The following is an 8,361-nucleotide window of genomic DNA, read 5'->3' as shown; positions in this document are numbered from 1 at the left end:
TTGCTTGCTTTGAATGAAGCGATGCTGAATCGTGCTGACATTGGTGCAGGATCTTATCAGTGCAGGCCAGGGAGGGTTGGGCTACAAGCCCAGGGGCATTCAGAACCAGCACTCTGGGGCGCTGCCCTCCGTCGGGGCCCGTTCAAAACCGATACCGGACGCAGACGCGGTAATGCAGCATGGTCCCAAGTCTCCAGATGTCGGGTGCCCCGAGCCTTTACACGCCGGGAGACGCGACTCTGGTCGTGGCTCCGACTCAGGCCTGAGCGACATTGTCACCAGCGCCCTTGTGCACACAGGCTAGCCAACGTCACACCTTAGCAAGCCAGCAAAGTGAAGCTGCAGCTTGTGCCGTTTACTTTCTTGAACAGAACTGGAAAACATCCAAGTAAAAAAAGTACCAATCTGACTGAATGCGCAAACGTCTTAGGTGCATGGTCACCCGGGACCGCAACCACGCGCGCGCTGTGAAGGAAAGTGAAGGCCAGGTACACTAACATACTAAACGATTGACAAATTTAGAAGCTTTTTTGGGGGTACCTTGAGATATGGTACATGATGTTTGCCTCCGCCAATGACAGCAGCCTGGTGTGTTGAGCAGGCAGCAAGCGTCGTAAGTGCGGATATGGCTGCAAAGGCTTCGATTGATGTGTGAAGAAGCTTGCGTTCTGCTCTTCGATTCTTTTGTGGAAATCTGGTGCACAAGAGTTGTTAATGACAGCTGTGTGACCATGGGGTCTTCTTTCTAGGAGGGAATGCTGCAACTTCAACTATGGAAATATGTCAACGCATGTCCACTCTACATAGCAGAGGCTCTAGCTGTGTTTTTTCCAAGCGATGCTGCAAATATGAGCATGCTTGTCACTCCCAGATAGGCGCATGGCATGACAATAGATGGGAACAACAGGGTGCTCGCCAGTCGTGTGTGATGAGGATTTTGTATCATTTAAGAACACTACCGCATCCACATGGACATGGGCAACCTAAGATCTACTTGGGGATCTAAAACTACTGCAAACAGCACACTTGACCTGAAGGTGCAACGTAACCATCCCGCTCCCATCACGCTTGATGGTGTGCTGCCAGCTCCGCAAGTGATGCAGGATGATTCGCCACCAATCGTCGCAAAGCTGATGGACCCTGTCTTTTTCCAGGGCTACAATCATGATGGGCTTGTCGCCAGACAATGGATGCCAGTAACCGCATGATGGACTTGCAATGGACGTTTCAAAACAAACACCCCTGGGTACCGTAGTAAATTAAACATATGGTTCGTAACGCGTAACGCTGGGCCGGACAACCTTCCTTGGCGTTTATTATATTGGTAGCGCGTAATGATTGGGGGAATAAAAAACCTTGTGAACGGTTGTTTAATAAATGTTGGATGTAACGGGTAACTCTGTCCAGAATTTTCTTAAGGTGCCTGCGGCACCCTGTTTACCCTGGCCTATTCGAAGCCCGACACCAGAACGAACCCTGTCATGAATGTAAGCATATAAGGGCCCATCTTACCTTGCAGAAACCACCATTTTGTCAACATGCACTGTCACGCACCGTCCACCCCAGCTGGGGCCGGTTCACGCAAGCAAAGGCAGTCATTGCTGTGTTTCAAGAAGGTGAAGGACATGACAACTGCTGAAAAAGCCGAACATGATGAGCGAGAATGGAATCGCATTGATGATTACTTGTTTGAGAAAGATATTAGACGCAGACAAGACGCGCAACGACCGCAAAGCCAAGAAGGCTGCAGCTGCCAAACCCTCGAGGGGTTCCTTGACTGTGAACGTATCGGTGACGGGCTCCACCAACGTAAGCGCCAACGTCAGCATGAGCAATGTTGGCAATGTTCATGCTTACGCGGCTGCGAACAACGCAAGCGCAATCCGTCTGGCTAAAGCGGTCGGTCCAGCTGTGCCCCTTGGCGGAGCATGCAACCGAAAGGGCAATCCGAGCAAGCCTTCTAGTTCTAAGGCTGGGCGCCGTACCACCCCTATGCAGAGCCTGTGGTGATGGATGTGATCGTCAAATTGCTGTACCTTGAAAAAAAAATCGCCTGCGGCGCCAGTCATTTCCTCAACCGTATGAACGGTTGTTTAATAAATTGAAACGCGTAATGTTTTGGACTTCAACCTAATTGACGGTTGTTTAATAATGTAATGCCGTAACGCCCCTCATTTTCTCAACCATATGTTTAATTTACTACGGGTATCCATGGGCCAAGGTGTTTCCATTAAAATACGTCCGTTGCAAGTCCAACGCCCTCGACAACCCAATAGAAGTGAGGCATCAGATTGATAGCTCACCTATCTGGACACAAGGCCACGAACGACGGTGGTTGCCAAACTGCCTATTTTTTGCTTCAATAGTTCTTGTGAGCGACAGAAGAAAGCAAAGCAGCACGGTTGAGTTTTGGAGTCCACAGCACAAACTGAAACGCAATGGCACTTGCAAATCAACATCACATCAGCGATTGAAACAGGCAGCTCCAAATGCGCTGCCGCTCACATACCAGGTAAGCGTTTACACACAGAGCGCGACGGTACACACAGCATGGCCTCTACACAGGCCGATGCTGGGTCAGGTGACTAATCGTTTCATCGACAGGTACGACACTGCATCTTAGGATGACAGAAACAGTCTACCAGACAAACACAGGAAAACATAGTGCAGGCACACATAGTTATCAACAATGCATGTGTGCTCATAAAAATTAACTGTAGCTTCAGCAAATGTTGGGCAGCGCCCCTTCAAACCTGTTATTCCTGCCACACCATCCACTCTTGCAAGTGAGCGCCTCAAGCAGCAGTGAATTTCCACACATGCGCTGTGAATCACTCACAATTGTGCATGCATTGGCGATGTTTCACACGGTTGGTTGCAGGGAATGGCCGCCAAACCCTTGAAACCTAATGGCTCGCAACTTCCCTCAAGTGACAACCATTCAGAAATGTTCATGCGTTGCAACTTCCCTCAAGTGACAACCCTTCTGATACGATCATGATCAACAGCAGAGCCTCTTGCCAGCGGCACACTCTATTGCATCTCAACGTAGATGAATGTCAAAAGCTTGGCTAGCTGCATGGCCGAGGAAAGATTGCTACTTGCAGCATAGACAGAAAGGTGACGTATTACCCTGGTCACCCTTCTATCAGACAACTGCAGCGTTGTTGTAACAGTGTGTGGATAATTATCTGGGGTTCTGAGCTATAGATGCATGGCTGTCGAGAATCGGCAGTCCACAGTTTCGCATTGTATGCGCTAGTGTGAGAAAGTACCACACGAGGAAGGCATGACCCTTCCATGGCTCTGGATCAGGGATCAGCCATCCTAACATGCAGATTTGGGGCCACCTGAAGCCATTCCAATGTGCTTCGCCAGACTGGAGTTCGACCGCAGTTGTCTCCTCAAAATTGATGCATTTTCGGGCATCTGGACCCACAAATAGTACGATCTGGTGAAACGCTGCCATTGCAGACAGCCAGGGCAGCACACCGTTATCAGCACGGATGACAAGAAATGCCACGGGGATGGCCCGTCATGCATACTTGACTCACACGTGGTGCATGCTATCGGCAATTACTGCTGGAAGTGTGCACCTGGCTGGTGCATGGCGGGAAACGCGGGGTAGTGGAAGGGGCCGAGGGGAGCCGAATGATACCGCATAGGCTCAACATATCGCGGCTGCTCTGGAGCATGCGCGCCCGGGAGCTGATAGACGGCATGCTGGTTCACGTACGACGGGTGCATGGGGTAGTAGCTGGCGTATGTGATCGGGACCTGACCATACTGCGCTTGGGAGGTGGAGGGCGAGCACATCGTGGGGTGGGGGGGGGCCCATATAGGGGCCGGCGCACTGTCGAAGGGCGTGGTTTGGAAGTGCCAGTGGTGATGGTGCTGCGCGGGCGCCTTGATTGTTGGGGGGTGATGTGAGGCACCGCGGGGAGCCGTTCTGGTGGTGCGGGGCACTGGCGCACTCGAGGGCTGGCTGTTTTCGTCGGAAGCTTGGCGGCTCGCCAAGCGCTGCAAAAACCTTTTGGGATTACGGCATCGCCTCAAGCTTATCGACACTGCCGCGCTCTTCCACACACTCACTCGCAGCCATTGCATGATGCAACCTATCATTCCCAAGTGGTACTCGGAGTTGCCAATGTCCATGTGAATGCGTAGTTTTGCAAAACTACACATCGTCATCAGCCTATAATAGATTCGCCAGATGCACTGAGTTCAAACTCTTCTGAATGATTTCCAGCATCATGAGGGTGTCGTTTGAGCCGTGTGCTTCCGTTGATACGTTCACATTCATTCTTGGTGATAGAGTCCTGACTCCGTGCCTGGCATAGATACACACCAAACAGTCCCAAGAAAAGGAGCCGATGGCACTGCTGATCTACCTTTCTGTGTTGTGTTGAGAGGAACAGCAACTTGCTGCTGCAACTCATGATGATATTGTGTTTTGATTGCTTCGTGACTTCTTCTTGCCACGATCTGTGTGATGCAACTTGTTTACAACACTACCACCATAGAAAACAGAAAGCATGGACTGGAAAAGGCACGCGCGACGACGCGTGAAGGACAATTTACAATGAGCCTTCCAACTTCCATGAAGGAGGAGGGTCATGAGTAGGCGAGTTTCAAGAGAACGGTAACACCAACGCGACTCTCGTTACAGGTCCCTTAGGGAGGTGATCAAGCATGAGGTTGCACACATGGAACCGATGATGTCGTCTCCAGCGTGGCCCTGAGCCCATACCAGGCTCCAGAGAGCCCTGGTAGACAGGTAGGAAGACGCCTGTACCAGAGGCGCTCCTGCTCAAGCTCTGGGGTGTCTTGGGGGTGCTGGACGTCTGCGAAGTCGCCGTCAATGGGCGCCGGCTCTGCACACTTCCCCTGGGTTGTTGATTAGCGACATCAGTGGCTTGTCAGACCATGTAATTTGCAGGTCGATGCCTGAAAATGCATGACCTTTGGGGGCCAAATTGGGGGTTGGGCATCATTATAGCGAATCACTGATCGACGTATCCACCGAACTGGTCAATGTGAGGACTGGGCAGGCATGTGGACATGGACAACGGCAGTTGGCGGATGCAGCACTCGATGGAGTCGGTGGTTTCTTGCGGTCTTAACTCAAAGCTGCAGGAAGGCACCGAACGCATTGGGCGTGCCGGACGACAAGATGCGCTCCGGAGAAGCAAGGCAGCGCCCAGGCAACGCACGAAGACTATCTATAGAGATGATTGTGTTTATGTTGTCTGCTGACGGGACGTGAGGTGACATGGGTGACCTGAAAATGGGAGCCATGTCGCTGGTGTTGACCATTGATACCAGATGGAGTTTGAACGATTTTGAGTTTCCAATCGCAACTCGAGCAGTGCTCAAACATTGGCTACCTATCAGCGCTGTTTTTGTATCGACCGCAGGCACGCATGTGCAGTCTCGCCAACCTCATGGAAGACAGAGTCTCTCAACCAGTGCTTCGCCAGGCAATTTGCTTTGTGGGTCTGTATCCCTGAAAATGCATGGCGAAACATGCATATTAACGTGCAACCGCACAGGGCGATACCCAGCATGCTCAGCAATTGCACAATAGAGGAACTTCATCATTATCTGAAGCGGAAAAATGGGGGTCGAAGCCCATTCTGGCGAAGCGCTGATCCCGACAAGCAGGGTGGAGTTTTATTAGCTATACACAGGGAAATGGCCGGATTTACGACACGCTGACTTGAACCACCCACCTTGCAATGGCTCAATCGACAGCCCAGACGGCCCTTGACATGGTGAAGGGCTCGAACATATCAAAAATTGACATGTCATGCGAATTACATAGCAACAAACCCAGCATATCCCCCCTGCAGTCGTGTATTTTCGGGGTGAAAAGGTGGCTGCCCCCTCGACCCCCCCCGACCCTTGGCCGAGAGGGGGGCTCCCCCCGCCCTCCTGACATCATGCACAAGTGCAATTGATATGTTTTTGCGGTGGTCCCCTGCCCTGGTGTGCTGTGAAGCCGGAGATACAGTCCTATGAATGATTGCCATATACGTGCACGTAGGCGCCATGCCACACAATCAAGCCCCCACGTGCACAGACGAAACAATTTCACCAGCTTGCAGCGTGGTTTTTTTAGCATATGTGGTTTCACATCACTCCCGAAAGCTCATGGCCTGTAGCGTCTATCACGGGTAGTTGGGCCCAAATGAAGTCATCCCATACTTCGCGCGAAAACCTGTTGTGGTGTAGCCCATCTTTGAGCTGCGACTGTGGTCTGGAAACTCAACTTCTCGAAATCCCGCCGGTATGAACATTGTAGTACGCTCCGAGTTCTGTCTATAGAGCCTTCATACGTCTCCATACGAGCTGATTAAGGCACAGTACCCTATGGCCAAAGTCATGACTATCCCCGGCACTCCCGTAACCACAACTTTCTCAATACTTGTCCGATTGTAAATTTAAAAATATGTACAGACGCGTCTCGGCCCGGGGCGTATATCATTTCGCGCTTTTTCAGCACATTTGCTCAACGTCTTGACCCTCTACGAGCGATGTGAAATCCGCGAAAAATATATCTGCCAAAGTATGCACATCTAGGTCAAACACTCCCGACAGAGCTAAGATTTGTTTTGATCACTGGTTTCAATAAGACCGGTCGCATTCAATTCCGTTGTGTGGGGGCTTCGGAATGGGCGCGACGTTTGTGTGAGAAAAGTGTGATGGTGACGTCAGGATCACCCGCCAGCTCAGTGACATAAACCGTGTATAGCTAATAAATCTCCACCCTGAGCGTGGGCGCCGAGTTGTGTAACATATGGGGCGCCGTCAAAGCAGCTGCATGGCCAGCGTTTCTCAGAGCAGCTCGTGTGGATGAGGAGTGTGGTAAACAGACGCGCTCACCTGTCGTTGATTCAAGCGACCATTGGCAGTGTGGAGGGGGGGGCCATCAGGCAGGGGTATCTGGGGGCTGGAGCCATGGTGCACTGGGACGGTGGCTGTTGAGATCGTGCTTTGGTGCAACGGTGAGAAGCCACTTTGCAGCGGCCCTGAGATCGTTGAAGTCGCCGATGGTGCGTCGGGCAAGCTGGCTGCTGGACTCCGACTACCCTGCGAGCAAATATCCAGTCAGCAATGCTGACATCGCGATGCCCCTTCCTGCAGCACAGTGCTTCGCCAGAATGAGTTTCGACCCCTGGTTCTGTCCCAAACGATCATGCATTTCCGGGCATCTGGACCCGCAATTCTCGGGGTCTGGCGAAACACTGCTGCTGCAACACATCGTAATAACGATACTCGCTGCAAGCCAGAATGGGGTTCGACCCCATTTCTGCCCCGAGAAAACATGCATTTTCAGGAATAAACACCCACAAAGCACACTGCCTGGCAAAGCGTGGAGAGATTGCCTGGTGAGCGAGAGGGCGCAAACCTCACGGGCCAAAGGGGAGACTCGAGGGAAGGTGTGGGAACAAGAACGGCAGCGGACCATGGCGGTGGCAGATGGGGGTTTGCTGGGGGACAGACTGAGCCCTTTCGCGGCAATCTCTAGCTCTGCCAGGGCCTGGTCGTCCTGGCCGAGGGTCGCTGTGTTCAGGCTACCTGCAACGTCCGCCGATCTCTCACCCTCCACCCTCACTAGTTGCTTGAAATATGGATTACATGATGACACGTTACAATCAGTCACTTTGCACCTCGCTTTGCGAATTTTGAATACTGCCCATGGATCCTGGACGGGTGAGAGGAGAAGAAAAGCTTTTCATGGCTCTCATCCCTGCGGCAGTGCTGTAAAATGATACAACATCACCCACCTGCTGTGATCGTTCTTGGCGTTGCCGGGTGGTCTTCACTGGGCAATGAGACCTAAACACACTTAGGGGAAGGGATTGCACATCATTTGATACGGAGGTTGACACATACAATGAGTGACCTCCAGTAAGTGTGAACTCATGCTCAACGCCACATGCGCAGGCGGCTTGAGCGACGCTCAGCGGATGGCACTGTCCTCGTGATGCCCATTTCTGATCTTAAATGCACGCATTTCCAGGCATGTGGACCCGCCATATCGCACAGCCCAATGACGTGCTAGTGATCGACACCGCCGCTGCATGAGCGTGGCGCGAACCTTTGTGCCGCTCAAACATGGGTTTGATTTCCTGCGTGACACTCAGGATCACACTGGGTGCTAGAGGCCTGGAGGAGTAGTCCAAGAGCTCCAGCGCCTTCTGGACACGGCTTAGCTCGTCAGCATCGATGTGCGCTACGCATTCAGCCCAGCTGGGACACACAAAGTGCCGGATCTCCACGAGTTTGCTTCGCACCCACTCCACGTCGTCATGCCTCTGCTGCATGGTTTGCACGCCTGCACGCATTCGCTTCTCT

The sequence above is a fragment of the Nuphar pumila genome, unplaced genomic scaffold, assembly GCF_984573655.1.
Source record: "Nuphar pumila unplaced genomic scaffold, dmNupPumi1.hap1.1 HAP1_SCAFFOLD_355, whole genome shotgun sequence".
NCBI classification, from domain to species: domain Eukaryota; kingdom Viridiplantae; phylum Streptophyta; class Magnoliopsida; order Nymphaeales; family Nymphaeaceae; genus Nuphar; species Nuphar pumila.
The sequence above is the reverse complement of the archived record's forward strand: the minus strand, read 5'-3'. Positions refer to the sequence as shown.